Source organism: Macrotis lagotis, chromosome 7 (genome assembly GCF_037893015.1).
Source record: "Macrotis lagotis isolate mMagLag1 chromosome 7, bilby.v1.9.chrom.fasta, whole genome shotgun sequence".
Classification (NCBI taxonomy): Eukaryota; Metazoa; Chordata; class Mammalia; order Peramelemorphia; family Peramelidae; genus Macrotis; species Macrotis lagotis.
Window position 1 is genome coordinate 212,900,156 of NC_133664.1, and position 17,023 is coordinate 212,917,178.

At 33.5% G+C, this 17,023-nt stretch overlaps 1 protein-coding gene across 3 annotated transcripts in view; it reads right to left on the reverse strand.

Moving 5' to 3' along the window:
- Positions 1-17,023, reverse strand: part of BICD1 (BICD cargo adaptor 1) — a 191,596-nt gene that overhangs the window by 10,726 nt on the left and 163,847 nt on the right. The gene's annotated exons all lie outside the window — the stretch shown is intronic.

The window sequence follows — 17,023 nt, forward strand, 5'->3', positions numbered from 1 at the left end:
GTGGTAACACAAATTTAAAGGAGCATAATAAAAATACAAAGTTAAATATTAATGCTGCTATCTTTAGATAAGTAGATTAAATATAGGGGGAAAGGGAACTTCATCAAGTCAGAAACTTTCAGGATAAAAATCAGGGAACAGGTAGGTTCTCAACATCCTTCCATCTTTCCCTAACCCCCATCCACCAAATCCCTAGGAATTTATTTGATCCCACTTCATGCTAATTTGAGGTAAGTCATTCAATGCATTCTCAGCAGCATCCTTCCCCTTCTCTTAATTAAAATGAGTTGGACTACAAGAATTTTGAGGCCAAGTTTAGCATTAACTCCTATGACCCCATAATCTTATGAATTCTAAAATATTTCTAATTTTCCAAAAATTTTTCAAATACTCCATAGTATTATGAAAAATAATATTGTATAATTGTTTGGATTGTACTTTTCTTGTTTCAGAGCCCTGACTGATGAAAGTTGTAGTATATGCTTTCAGTTTCCAAACTAGGATCAAGGAAAAAAAAATTCCAAGGAAAACAAGTGGGAATAAACAATGAATCTTGGAAGAGAGAAAGGTAAAGCAAAGATTTTGGCCTACAGGAAAAAGCACTGGATTTGGGGTCAGAAGATAGGAGTGCTAATCTTGAATTTGCTACTTCCTAACTGTGACTGTGGTCACAACCTCTCTAACTCTCTTTCCTTTTCTGTGAAATGGGAATACTATAATAACAATAATTATATTGTATCTTCTCAGGGTGAGAATTAAATGAAAAAATATACATAAAGAATTTTGTAATCATAAAGTTTTGCATAAATGTAAACTACTAGTATTGTGGATAAATTTAATTTTAGGAAAAATTACATAGCTTATTAGTGATATAATTATCTTTTTAAAATAATAATACTAATTTTATTATTAATAATAATTTTTATTTTCAGACTTACAGAAGTTTCATAGCAAGAAGGCAAGGAGTAGGTAAAAAAGGTCCAAAGTATGTGATTAATGGTTAAAGAAGTGAATAAAAGAGTCAGCTAAAAGTTCAATTTATATGGAAGACCTTTTTACAGATAATAGGGCAACTATAATTTGTGCTAAGACATTGGCAGGAACCTTCTAATTTTGGAATATGTGATGAAAAAGTCCAATAGTTGATAATCAGCAAGAAATTTTGAGGGATTAAGCAAGAAAAATTTCTATCAAAAAATACTCAGGAGCTGTCAGCAAGAGAGCATATGAGTAAGGAGTGGCAAATAGAAAGTTTACTGTAGTGGTTGGTCAAACGAATTAACTATAATATCTGTCAGTAATAATGAGAGAAACTGGAAAATCCTGGTTTCAGAAAGTATAAACAGAAAGAAGAACTTTTCTATCACATTCATTCAGAGTTTATGCTATATTTGTGGTAGAGTTGTTGAGAATAACAGAGAAATCTTGACATTAAGCATTTCTCTTTATTATAGAGTCTGAGAAATATTATGTGTTTATCTGTGATTCCTAAGTATCTATAAAATGTTTGAACCATGTGTGCCTTTTCCTTTGGAGTTAGGAAGATGATGTATGTTTAATCTGTGATCTCTAAGGATCTTTAATGTAAATGAGTGAGATAAGAATTGAATTCCCACTTCGCCAGTGGGATAGAGCACTGGCCTTGGAGTCAGGAGGACAAGAGTTCGAATGTGACCTAAGACACTTGCCATTTACTAGCTGCGTGATATTGGGCAAGGCTCTTCACCCTGGTTGCCTCACATCAAGGCCATCTGCAGTCATCCTGATTCCAATCTGGCCACTGGACCCAGATGGCTCTGGAGGAGAAAGTAAGGTTGGTGACTTAGCACAGCAACTCCTCACTCAAATCCAATTCAAGGGCTTATCAGGGCATCACCCCTGACGCTGTGGTCTTCTTCGAAAATGAAGGACAAGCAAGGATATTTAAACAATCTACATGAAAGAATGCAAAGTTTGGTTTCTTTCTTATGAGAACCACCAAGTGATATTTTCTGAGGAAATCACATAAAGGAAAACTTTTAAAGAGGATACTGTTAAGAGTATGAGAGATGGTTTCTCATAAAAAAAACAAATAAAAGAACAAATCTTAAGGAAAAATAGTAACATGGAGTAAGTGGAATGACCTGGGGCAAGTTTTCAGACAGATGAAGAGGAATTAAACTATTGATATTTTAAGGGTTTGAAGTAATTCTGGCAATGACATTAGTTGAATTAATATAAATTGCTTTGTACATATTTATATTGCTTTCATTTCTTAATAAATTATATATTGAATAATTTTAATATTTATGTAAATATGGAAAAACAAGAGTAATAACTAGTGGGAACGAAGGTTTCTCTAGCTTGAGTGATATTTAATAAATTACAATGTGACCTTGAACTAATCAATTAATTAATGAGAAAAATACAAAATTATTAACAGGAAATAAATTATTCCTAGGTCATTTTAGAGCTCTGGATTAATAAATAAATCTAAGAATTAGTCAATTAACATGCTAAAGTTGGATGGCTTCTAGGTGAGATTATCAGACCTATAGGACATAAATTCTATTTAAAAGAATAGGAATACTTCAAAAGGAAAATAAATAAGAAAACCTACTCTCTTTGAAGGGCTAATGATTAAGGATTAGGACAAGATAGAAGTAGATTAAAGGAATGAGGAGGGCTTGTTGCTTTCAGGAAATGTTATAAAAATGAGAGATATTCACAAACCAAATGTGAATATATGTGTGTGTGTGTGTGTGTGTGTGTGTGTGTGTGTGTGTGTGTGTGTGTATGTGAGAATGTATATGTGTTTATATATCTGTCTAAGGGTATATATCCATGCTTAATTATAGCCATCTTTGGGGGAGGGGAGGAAAAATATAAGTAAACAGTACACAGCAAAGAACAGAAAATCTACAAGGAAGTAAAGAAAAGATGGACAATTTTGAATACAATGTAATATTTATTATATAGGCATTCTTGAAATAGAAATGTATTGTTGTATATTATTAATCCTCTCATTTTGTTGCACACAGGACAATATTTTTTATTTCGTAAAATTAAAAAACTGATTAAAAGTGAAAAAAAAGATGTAGGGAAAATTACATGAATATTATTAGTTACTATAGACCACATGCCCAGAAGGGGAAAATGGATGATCATTTAAGGAGACAGTTCACAATTTATTATTATTAAACTATGATAAATGATTATAAAAGTAATGAGGAATTTCAACTATTTGAACAATTGATGGATATCTTTATCTTTGTATCTGTTTCTGTCTCTCTGTTAAAGCTAAACTAAAAAGTTTCTGACTTGTCATATAATTCATTCTTCAAAAGATGAAGGAATTAATAAAAGGAAATAACTAGTCTGCTACGTCTTCCCCATCCAATAAATTTAAAAAAAGGCCATCATTTCTATTTTTGTAATATCTCTTGTATTTTTTTTCTCTTCTGACATCATCGCTGTGGTGCATGTAAGTATTACTTCATGCTTGGACTACTGCAATAGCCTGATGATTGTTCTCCATGTTTCAAATCTCTTTTCCTCTGGTTCATTCTCTGCTCAGCTGTCAAATTGATCTTTCCACGGTGCAAATAAATTCCAGTGGTTTTTTTTATCACCTCCAGGGTAAAATATAAAATTCTCTTTTAAAGCTCTTCATAATGTGACCCTTTTCCCTCTTTTCTTACACCTTTACCCCCCCATAGATAAACTCTATGATTTACATCATAGAGCTAGATCACTAGTCTCCTTACATTTTCTCAGACATAACACTATATCTCTCTCTACTCTTGGAATTTTCACTGGCTGACTCCCCTGCCTGGAACTGTCTCTTTTCATTTCTAACTCCTGAATTTTATGGCTTTCTACAAGTCTCAGCCAAAGCCCAAGCTTCTTCAAGAAGTCTTTTCTACTTCTAAATCTTAGCAATTTCACTCTGAGGTCATTTCCAATTCATCCTGTATATATCTTGTTTCTACATAGTAGTTTGCATGTTGGCTCTCCCATTAGACTGTGAGCTATTTGAGAGCAGGGACTATTTTTTTTTCTTTGTATGCCTAGCAGTTGGCACAGAATAGACACTTGATATGTTCATCGATTTGATGAAATTTAGAACAGGTTGCTAAACTAGAAATGAGAGGAACCTTAAAAGGAGGTAACTTTGACATTGTAGAATTCATGATAGATGAAAAGGGGGAAACTGTTCGTAGTTTGGTATACACTTTAGATTTTTGGAGAAAAGATCTGAAAGTTCAAAGAATAGATTTTTTTCATTCAATCCTGCTAGATAAATTAGCTGAAGAATAATTCTCAAGAGTGAAATTTTGATGTCACAACAATTTTGGTAAGGAAGAAAAGGTAAACTTTTTAAAGAGACATATATAGAGATACATAGGGAACTGATTGACTTGGATGCTTAACAATGTACACACATACAAACATCTTTGCATCTATCTGTCTATAAAAATCATTCAAGTTTACTGAATCTAGTTAAATGTAATTCCATAAGGATAAATGTGAAGTACTTTATTTAAATTTTAAAAAAATCAAATGTACAAGTACACATTGGAAAAGGTGTGGTAAGACAAAAGTTTCTAGGGAAAAGATCTGGGAGGTTTTGGTGAGTTGCAAGCTCAATCTGAGTGAAAAGTATAATAGTACAGCTAAAAAGTTCAAGCATTTTGAAGTGTCACTGACAGGAAAATAGTGTCCAAAATGAAGTGACAGCTCTGTTCTCTGTCCTGTGGCATTTCATAACTAGAATACTGGGCTTCAGTTATGATACTATATTGTATCAAGTACATTGACACTTGCTCATTAGAAGGAAAGCTATGGCAAATCTGGATTAGTAAACTAACCAGAGACCTCACTTTGCCCACAAAGATCTCGAGATTCAAAGCTTTGACTTTTCTAGTAGTAATGTATGGTTATGTGAGCTGGACTATAAGCATAGCTGAGTTCTGCAAAATCAGTGCTTTCTAACTGTGGTTCTGGGGGAGATTTTGAATATATCTTAGGCAGCAAGAAAATCAAATCAATCAATACTTAAATTAATTCAGGCTATTCACTGGAATGTCAAATACTGAAGTTAAAGTTTTAATACTTTTTAGATATGTAATGAGAAGATATTTTATTCCATAAATTAAAAATGAAATAAAAATTTAAATAAAAAAGACTTTGGAAATGACCCTGATATTGGGAAAGATTGAAAACAAAAGGAAAAGGGGATGGCAGAGAATGAAATGAATGTAGTATCTTAGAAACAATGAACATGAACTTGGACAGACTTCAGGAGATAGTGAAAGACAGGAGAGTTTGACATCCAGGAAGTAACAAAGAATTGGACATTATTGAACAAGAACAGCAACATTGACAAAATGGATCATGGTCAGAGACTAAGATGGTTAGAACTGGGAACTATCTTAAGTTGGAATAAATTGAATGAAATAAGAGTTGCTGAGACTGGAAAACAGAAGACTTAGGGGGAATATGGTTATGGTCTTCCAAGTACAGATAGAAGGGCTATTGTCTTTTACCCCAAGAAAAATAAACTATATGGGTAGAATTTGTAAAAGTGGAGATTTGTTTTAGCCCAAGATAAAATAAAACTTCCTAACAATTAAAGTTATTTGAAAATAGAATGAAGTGTTTCAGAATTACCAATAACTAGTTATCTTCAAAAGGAGGTTTGAAGAATACTTACTGAGTATATGGGAAGATGGAGTCTTGTTCAGGTACAGACAGATTGGACTAGATGTCTTTTGGGATCCTTTCCAGCTCTGAGTTTTTGTGGTACTACCTACCACTTTATTTGTTTTTCCAAAGACAGACTATGAACTGTTCTTCCATTGAGCTATAACTTCTTCTGATTTTGCACAAAATGAGAGCATCATTGCAAATATGATTTATTTCCTCCATTAGCATGGCAATTCACTGGTTATTGCATAACGATCTTACAATTTAGAATATCAGCAATTAAACTAATGTAACCTTGCCACTTATTCCAGTATTCTCTTCCTACTGACTTTCATGGATTGCCATGCCCTTCAAGTTTACTACACCACTTAAATGCTTCAGGACAGTAATAGCCAATGTCAATTTAACAAAATAGCTCTGTTCAGCTTTATTTAGAGGAAAGTGGGAGGAAAGTTCCCGTGATGTCATTGGTATAGGAAATTCCTGTCAAATCACCTTCACCAATGCATGCAGATTGACAACTTTTCTGTAATTTGTGAATTAGGGCTACCTGGGAATCAAAGTTTGTTTCAAAAGCTGGACTTTAACCTTGTCTTTTTAACTCCAAGACTGGTGCTCTATCCACTATACCATGTGAAATATAGATTGTTCTTATGGAATTAAAAAATAGTAAATGTTTTTGGCAGGAGAGCTTTAGAAAAATGTTGGAAAAGACATGATTGCAATGGAAAGATCTACACTGAAAGTTTAATGCTATCAAATATTCTCTAAAACAAATTCAGTGTTAATGGTCTTATGAACACTGGGAAAATCTACAGCCTTAACTATTTTCATTAACAAGATATGCAGGCCTATAGCTCATATTTGTTCATAAAATGCATTATCTTAAGATGAGTTATGGTTTTATTTGGAATTGTATGGAAAATTAAGTTAATTCCTTTAATTTTTTTATTTTTATTCTGATCTTAATTACAAATAGAGTATTTCCATACATATAAAACAGAAAGAAGATTGCATATTCATTCTCTATTTTATAGTATTTACTTTCTAAAATATTATATAATAATTCCATGTCAATTCCAAAGTTTTTCTGCCTGCCATTGCTTCTTTCTGAATTTTTTGTTCTTTTCTGTACATTTAAAAATGTTTCAATGTTCCTCCTTTTTAGCTTTGCATCACTGTTGTTAGCCCCCCCTTCTCCCTACCAATCTTACTACCTAAATTCATTGTAATAAATAAGTATAGTCCTGCAAAATGAATTCAAAATGGTGGCCATATTAAAAAATATGCCTCTTTTTGTACCTTAAATCCATGTCTTCTATGTCAGGAGGTGGGTAAAAAATAACTTTTGTAGACCTGATTGCTCACTGAATTGATTAAAATTCTGTTTCTTAAAAGTTTTTACTGGGGTGGCTAGGTGGCACAGTGGATAGAGCATCAGCCCCGGAGTCAGGAGTACCTGAGTTTAAATCTGGCCTCAGACATTTAATAATTACCTAGCTGTGTGGCCTTGGGCAAACCACTTAACCCCATTGCCTTGCAATATCTAAAAAAGCCAATTTTTACCTACAATGTTGTTGTCTTCATAAAATTGTTCTGACTCTTCACTTTTACTTTGGCTAAATTCACTATTCTCTCAATCTTTTTCATCATTTCTTACTAAGCATTAATATTTTGTGACATTCAAATATCACAGTTTGTTTAGTTAATCCCCTTCTGCTGAACATTCTCTTAGATTATAATTTATGGATTTTAGTTTTTCCCTTTTAATCTAATCCCTCCTCCCCAAATCAATAAATTCTTTTTTTGCTTGCAGCTATTCCCTCCATAGTATTATCTTCCCTTTTAACTCTCCCCTCCCTATTCCTGTCCATTTTTCTGTTCAGTTTGACATTAACTTTAAACCAAAAACCTGTGATTTTAGTCATTTTATGTTTCAGATAAGAATGAGGTTGATCTCATATCTGTTCCCTTCAAACTTTTCTCCATGATTATATGTTCTTTTTCTTATGCACCCCAATTATGAAAAACACTTCTATCCTATTCTTCCTTTCTGTTGCAGTGTATTCCTTTTATGGTCTCTTTTCCTGCTTAAAATCCTCATTCTGGAACCAATAGACCTCTAGGTCTTTCATTTTTTTTCTTATTTAACTTCCTCTGAAGATGTTAAAAGTTCTTTTACTCCTTCCTTTATGAGATTATTATCACTACCTAATTTGGTAACTTTTAATTGCTCAAATAAATTTACCTTTCTAGATGGTTCTGAACTTGAGTTCGTATTTCAAAGTTTCTACTTAGCTCTAGTCTTTTTTTAAAAAATCATTGAATGTCTGAAATTCCTTTATTCTATTAAAAATCCATTTTCTTCCTCATATTGATTATATACAGCTTTTCAGGAGAAATTATTTCTGGATCCCTGCCTTATAGAACATTATTTTCTAAGACTCCTCCTTTGAAGTAGAAGGTCTTATATTATCTTTACTGTAATTCATGGTCCCTGATCTACTTATTTCAAGATAGTATTTTTTCTTTGACATCATCTTTGGACCTAAGAATTTTCTTTTTGGGGTTCCTTTCATGTGGTGATCTTTGGATCACTTTGCCCTTCACATCTGTTATAACTGGGCAGTTTCATTTATGGTATCTTGAAAATGTCTGTGATATGTCCCATAATACACAGATTCAATATATATATTAAAACATCATAGTTTTAAAGAACTCTAATGGTTTTTAAATTATCCCTCAATCTGTTTTCTAGGTCAGTTGTTTTTGATATTAGATGTCTTTTTTCTGTTTTTTTTTTCAGCTTATGATTTTTGTTTTAGTAAAGTTTGCTATTTCTATTTGGTAAATGCTAGTTTTCTTGGAGTCAATCAATTGGATAACATTTATCACTTTTTCTTCTAGGCTGTTACTTTTCTTTCCACTGGAGCTTTTATTTCATTTTTCTATCTCTTGCAAATATCTTATATATTACTTATTATCTCATACACTATTTCTTATAACTTACTAATTTTAAAAATACTTCTCATATATTCCTTGTGGAAAAATCCATTTTTTTATTCTCTATTGCAATTGTTACAAAATTTCCTTCTAGGCTGGATTTTTGATTCTTTGTTGCAAATTCTCTTTTGCAAAAATAACAAACAAAATAGTTACAAAATCTCCTTCTAGACTGGATATTTGTGCATCTCTAAATCTAAAGAAATTTTCTATGTTGGCTGCTATCTTCCATGGTATATTTATCTCAACAGTTTTAGTTCCAGAATCGGTACTTTATGCCAGAAGTCAGGTTTCAGTCTTGACTGTACTTTTGGAATCTGGTAGTTCCATTTGGTCTTGCTCTAGGTATGTGGGTTCCTGCACTAACCTCAAGGTTAGACCTCTTTATATCCTGGAGGTTCAGAATGCTAGACCTTCAAGGACCCTTCATGGAATCATAGTAAAGAATGCCAGAAACTTCAGTATTGCTGAGCTTGGGCTGTCATGTTGTTTTGTTTACTAATATTCGCTGGGACTTTCTGACAACACTGGAACTTTCTGACTTCTCTGGTTCATTCTGGTCATGAACCTCTGCTCTTGATGTCTCCAGACCCAGAGATTATAAGATTATATGTATCTCTGGCTCTTCACTTGTTGCTTGGTATAATATTGACTTTGCCAGAAGCTCCATTTTCTATAGTTCATGGACTTATGGTTCTTATGTTGAGTGTGGTAAAATAAATCATTTCCTATGGTTTCTCATTGGATTTCTAGATTATTTTGGGGTCACATTTCAGGTTTTTGCTAGATAAGGTATGTGGGAGCTGGAATGCCAGATAGAATCTCAATAATTCCCTATGTCAAGGCATGATGAAATATTTGGGGTTTTTTAACTATTAAAATAGTTTTCAAAGGATACTGTCTCTTTATGCAAAAAAGGAATGTTCTAAAATAGAAAAAAAACCAAACAAACCTGAATTTGAAGTTAGGGCACACACACACACACACACACACACACACACACACACACACACTTTGAGTTCCCAACTTTCACTTCCACTGAGAATTTGGTTCAATCCCCCCCTTGACTCTAAAGGTAGTCTTGATGGCTTAGGAAATTTCTTTCCCAATGTTCTTCTAATATCTCATAAGCCCAATAGTGTGTTTTCAGGCATGATTATTAATTAATATCTTTTAGTCAACCAGAGTCAAATTAGTTTTTTAAAAAGGAATATTTACTAGGGTAGTATAGTAAAAATAGTTGACATGAAACACCCCCCCCAATGTCTGTAATACTCTCCCACAATACAAATAGAATAGAAGGGAAATTGAACTTAGAGAATATGTGAGGCCAATGGGGTAATACATAGCTCCTGAAAGTCCTGTTGTCGGAGTCTTTAATATGTTTACCTTAGGCATTGTGTAGATTTTCTTCTGGGCTTGAACCTGCATCTAGTCAATGACTCCTGAAGCATTTATTGTCACCAACTGATCCCAGACACTTCTAGGATGGTGATGGGAAGGTGGGAAATTCTTCACACCTTTGAAGTTAATGAAGTCATTCTCTGTTCCAGAGGAAGAAGGAGTATAAAATCCAGGCTTTTATTGTTCCCCTCTTATTCCTTCACAAGAGTTTAGCAGGAATGTTCTCTAATCAGCAAGATTTAATCTGAATCTCATGGATTCTGAACTAATTCTTTGGATTTATAAAAATTCCATATTATATAAAATCATGTATCTCAGTCAATCTGAATGCACTTTCTGGGCTGTTCTACTTCCAATTCATACAATGGTTCATCAAAGATATCTAAATTAATCAAGACTTTCTTTTTAAGTTTTTGCAAGGCAATGGGGTTAAGTGGCTTTGCCCAAGGCCACACAGGTAATTATTAAGTGTCTGAGGCCAAATTTGAACTCAGGTACTCCTGACTCCAGGGCTGGTGCTCTATCTGCTGCGCCACCTAGCCGCCCCAATCAAGAATTGTTCAACCTTAGTTGTAATGCCTTTGACTTGTTTGATTCAATGGAAGCATGTTCACATATAGTTTAGCATCTTATCACCCTCCTACCCCAGTTTTAAAATGTGTTGTCCTCAGCTCCAAGCTCTATGACTTTATGACCTTAAACAATTCACTTAACCTTTGTGGGACTCAGTTTCCCCATCTATTAAAAAAAAGAAACCAGCCTGTCAGATTTCTAAGGAACTAGCCTTTCAGCACTAAGCCTATGGTCTTAAATTAATTTGATGAAGATCCCTAAATAGATAACAATGTGTAAGAAAGCAAGTAATTAAACAGAATACCATGGGAAACCTCAAAGCATGGCATACTCTGGATACTTCACATGGATACTTCACAAACTAGCTGACTGCTTATGGCCATGAAATTCAAAGTTGTATCCTGTGTTTCTCTGTTTTTAGGCTTGCTTTTTAGTTTTTGTTATCTGAAATAAATGTGCTATAATTTGTAACTTTGCACTATGTAACAATATCTGTTTCCATGGAACTCATAAATTGATTGCATTCCTATCTTTAAAAGAAATGAAGATTTTCCAGTAAATGATATTGTCCACTATAATGTAAGTATCTTGAAAGTAGAAATCATTTTTTGCCTTTTTTTGTAACTCCAGCTCTTAGCAATGGCTAAGAAAATGCTTGTTGTTTAATTTGTGAATTGTTCTGAAGGTTGGAAAGTAATTTAACTTTTGCTTGTGGGTAGTGTTAGGGCTGTGGAAAAGACTCAAAATGAAGGTATTTCCTTTAGTCATTAAATGATAAGCCCAGGACTACATAGTCAGTACATATCAGAGGTGGATCTTTGAACTTAGATCACCTTGACTCAGAATTACTCTTTATTTGCTATTCCATGTTGCTGCTTCAGTTATTTTGCAAAAATAGTTGACATACTCCTATATTATCTTGTTTCCTCAAAAGGTTAAACTTGTTTGGGAACTTTAGAAATAATTCTAGTTACTAGAGTCATTACTGGAACAGTGTGGTTCTGGCTTTGCCCCATGATGATAAAATATAGAGGATATTGACAGGTGCAAGAAACAACTGAATTTAGCTTCTAATGAGCAAGAATAATTAATTGAAACAGGAAGCTACCAGATGGGCTTGCTTTGGTTCCACTCCTCACCACCTCCATCAAAATCTTATCACATTCTGACCTTTACTTCAACAGTGACCTTCATAGTATATTAGTATATTATTAGTAAATCATTTCTACTACCTCACCACTATGGGGTAATGATTACTTCACCCTGAAAGAATTTGTGTTCCAATGTTCCAAGTTCTTTTTCTTAATTTCCCCTGGACAACCAAGAGAAGTTCTTAAAAATTTTGGATTTGAAGATGGCTTTTAGGCTTCTTCCCTGGGGCAGGTTATATGAATTGCTGACATTGTTAGTATGTTCAACTGTATTGACCAATTCACCCTATTGAGGTACTGGGGAAAAGAAGTGAAAGAAACCACTATTTTTCTCCACTTAGAAATTGGCATTTTTCTTTGTTCTTTAGCAGCTCTACCTGTTCTCTCTATTTTAATATATAAAATGAATAATTTGGTGCAAATTTCAAAAAACAACCATAGCTACTTGCCCATGAAAGCCTGTCAAAATCATTTCTGGTAGTGGTTATGTAAAAAGTGCTTATAACACTTGTACCTAATCAGCTCCTTTATGTGTTTGTTTCTTCAAAGAAAATTCAGAAAATTTCAGCCAGGAAAACTATATTTTCAACCTTTTTATTATCAATATCTTAACATATTTTAAAATAAACCAATTTTCATTTTTTAGATTCTCCCCTAATTGATAGGCATGTGCTAATTTAATAAATGACCAGATAGAAGGCTAGGCTGTATCTAATTGGATGATATGTAATATGATGCTTAGCTTTGAAAAAAATCAAGATTACAAGGACAGGATAGGGAAAACAAGATTAGATAATAACTATAGGATGAATGGAAACATATTATTATGGGTGCAGTAGAAGAGTGAGACAAGACCCAGGGGGTTCTTAGACTCTATTAGGAGCCAGATCACAGTGCCAGGGGGGTCTAGATGCAGGGCAGATGGTAAGGCCAGGTGGTCTTTTATCTTACTAGAAGAATTAGATTAGATGATATCCCTCTCATATAGGTGATATAAGAAGTCATATTGTTCTTCCCAAATGGCAAGGCTGGTGGAGTCTGGACAGCTGACCTTCAAAATAGGGAGTGGCAAAGAGAAAATAAGGGGAAAAACACCCCTCATAATGGTTCTAGGAGAGACTGAGTCTTCTTTTTTGAGACTGAGTTTTAATTCTTATCTTTAAAAGAGTCTGTGGAGATATTTTGAAAGAAACATAGAAGACAATCAGAATCACACAATTTGAGAGTTGGAAGGGACATCAGAGTTTATTCAGTCCATCACATATATATATATATATATATATATATATATATATATATATGAAAGGAATCCCCCCATAACATCTACAAAAGGGCCAGTCTAGATTCTGCATTAAGATTTCCAAAAAAAAGAGAACTCAGCACCTCTTTTTAAAATTTTTTTTTTTAAACTCAGCACCTCTTAAAGCAGGCCATTCCACTTCTAGTGAGCTCTAATTGTTAGAAAGATTTTCCTGATCTCAAGGATGTATTTTGAGGTTGATTTCTTGAATCTAATTGAAATTTATTCCAGATATCTATGTATGTATATATATATATATATATGTATATATATATATATATATATACATATGTAATCTTATTAGATTAAGTCCAAGATTAATTTCTATCTTTTAAAGATATTTTTGGGTCTTTATTTGATATCCAATGTATTGGCTATCCTTATCAATTTTTAGCCAACTAAAAATTTGTCAGGTATGTCTTCATATAAAGTATTAATAAAAATTGTTTAGTAGCAGGGCAGCTAGGTGGCTCAGTTGGATAGAGCACCAGCCCTGGAGTCAGGAGTACCTGAGTTCAAATCTGGCCTCAGACACTTAATAATTACCTAGCTGTGTGGCCTTGGGCAAGCCACTTAACCCCATTGCCTTTCAAAAACCTAAAAAAAAATGTTTAGTAGCTATGGCTATATAAAAACATAAACCTTAAGGATATACTATGAATATGGCCTTTTAAGATTAAAAGACACAGATGTAATGAGATTTAAGAACTTCAGTATTTTATTGATGTTTGATGAGAAATATTATAGGATCTGAAGTCCTTGCATATGGCCTCCCTCAAAAATTGAGAGAAATTGTTCAAAAATATCACATTATAATTGTAAAACTTAAAGGATTTAATGATAAATTACAGAATACTAGTGTGGAAATTTTTGTAGAAGGCAACATACTCTAAGAGAATATTTGTTAATGTGCTGTTTATGATATCAGAATGTTTTTAAATTTTTTATTAGGAAGACAATGACCTGTGATAACCAAAATAAGATAAACTATCTTGTGATTCAGTTTTCTCTGTCATTCATTTCCAACTCTTTGTAACTCTATTTGGGGTATTCTTCCAAAGATAATGGAGTATTTTAGCCATTTACTTCTCCAGCTCATTTTATAGATGAACTGGGGCAAAAAGGGTTAAGTGAGTTGCGCAGGGTCACACAGTTAGCAAGTGTTGGAGACTAGATTTGAACTCAGAAAGATGACTCTTTCTGCCTTCAGAAATGTCACTCTGTCCATTAGCTAGCTAGCTGTCAATGCAAAATATACTAACTGGTTAAAACAAGTCCATTATTGGGTAAGATTATTTTTGTTTTTTAGGTTTTTGCAAGGCAAACCGGGTTAAGTGGCTTGCCCAAGGCCACACAGCTAGGTAATTATTAAGTGTCTGAGACTGGAATTGAACCCAGGTACTCCTGACTCCAGGGCCGGTGCTTTATCCACTATGCCACCTAGCTGCCCAAAGTAAGACTATTATGATACATGTTTTATTAAGTCTGATTTGGAGGAAAGTGATTCTTTAGCATGGGGTGCGGTGTGGGGAGTGGAGAGATTATTTTGATTCTAGGTACCTAGTCTTAATTATTTAGAAATATTCAAAAGACATAAAGAATCAAAGCTCTCTTTGCTCTTATTCTATACTCACCAAGTATATTCTGATCTATAATCTTATTGCCTGAATAGATTTACACTCCTGAAGGTATGCACTGCAATTACCAATAGTGCACCAGGTATAGTCTAGATTTTTTAGAAGCCTAGTTCCTTTTGGTCATTGTGAATTAGTATCAAAGAATAAGAACAATGACTTAAGAGCTAGTCCTGAAATTGCAAAGCTTACTAGACAATGCATGGTGATCTTCCCAAGGTACACAAACTCTATAAAAATCTTACTGAAAGAGTCTATTTTCTTGACAATAGAGGAAAAAAGGCAATAAAGATAATATTATATCCTTTCTTACAACTATAATAGAATATGAATGAACAAATACAAGATATAAATACTAACATAGTGAAGCTAAGACAACTTGACTATAAATTTTAAAGATAATTCTGTGAATTTATTATTTATTATATTCTTACTTTAACTTGTTTTTCTTATGTTGGTCAAAAGAATGAGGTAGATTTTTTGTTACTTTTGTATTTGGAAATGTCTACTTCTGAAAATATCTCAATTATGAATTTTTCTGAGGATAAATAGAATTTTCTATCCATGTTCCTCTTTTATGCCTGTATTTGGATAAAATCATTTAAGGCAATTTTTTTTTGTTTGGACATTAATTTCAGTGATGTAGAGAGCTCCCAGAGTAGGACTCTTTCTCTAACCAATGGAGATCAGTTCTGTTCTGTTTCTTTTGGTCTTAGACAGTTACCTGGTTACCAAGAAGTTAAGTCCTTTAACTAGAAAGAACTAGAACAAAAGTCTGAGACTTTAGTTCTTCTAAACTCTTCTACTTTCTAATAATAACTATGTAAATTCATTTAGAATCTCAAAATTGGAAAGGATAGCATGTGAATAGACTCTGGCTTTCAAGAGAGAGGATCTGGGTTCACATCTCTGCTCTGCAATATTACATCTGTGGGACCTTGGGCAAATAATTTTATTCCTCTGAAATGCAATTTCTTAATCAAAACAAAATGGGTTGGACTAAGTGGGTTCTAAGATTCCTTCCAGCTCCATATCTATGATCTTCTGACACGAGAGGACATCTATTCTATCCATGTACATGAAGAAGCAGCCTTTCTATAATTTATCCAATAAGTGATCACCTAGCTTTTGTCTGAAGTCCTCCAGCAATGAGAAAGAACATATTACCTTCCAAGAAGTCCATTCCATTTTTTGGATAGGGCTGCTTAGAGTTTTTCTTTGCATCAATCCTAAATGTGTCTCTTTGAAACCTCTAAAATTAGAGGTCCTCCCATAGATACTTACTTATGTGACCCACAGTAAGTTATTTAACCTTATTAGGCCTCAGTTTCCTTGTTTAAAAATGAAGGAGTTGAATTAGATGACTTCTGAGATCCCATCTAGTTCTAGATATCTGACATCAAACAAAATAATTCTAGTTCTTCAACATGATAGCTCTAGACATGCAAGCACATGAAGATGGAGCCTTTCTTTTCCTAAGTCTTCTCCTTTCTGGCTAAAACATCCCTTGTTCCTTTAAACTAATTCTCACATAAAATAATCTCAAGACTCTTTACCATTCTGCCTATCTTCCTCAAGATATTCCCTAGCTTATCAATATCTTTCCTAAAATATATTCCCAGAACTGGATTTTTACCTCATTAAGGAGAAGATTACAGAATGACACAGTTGGAAGGAAGTCCTACAGCCATCTAGTTAAATTCATTGTTACTAAACTTCATCTAGCCTCTCTTGCAACACCTCAGATGAGGATGAGCCCACTATCCTGGACAAGTAGATGGCGCAGTGGATAAAGCAATGAGCCTGGAGTAAGGAAGATATGACTAGGAACACTTTATGATTACTCAAATTAATGAGATCATGCATCCATTGAAGCATAATTCTAAAAGGAACTAAAAAGAATAAGATGGGGAACAAAAGAATTCCCAAAGATGTAAGAACATTTTCTCCAACTTTTGTCAGAGTCTTCCTTTTCCAGAAGACGGTATTTACACAAGTGTCGAAAAACGAAAAGAAGGATAGCAGACAGAAATCATTATTTTGAAACTTGCTTATTTTAGCAGAAAGAACGTGCATTACATTTGTAAGGTTTGAAGAGTGAAAAAGCACATATTTGTAAAATGGTCACAAAATACAGAAATTAACTCACTTTGTTTAAATCTTATTCAAATCCAGCCTCAGATACATACTAGTTTTGTGAGTGGACAAGTCACTTCACCTTTATTTGGTTTGAGTTTATCATGTATAAAATGGGGATAATAAATAGCATC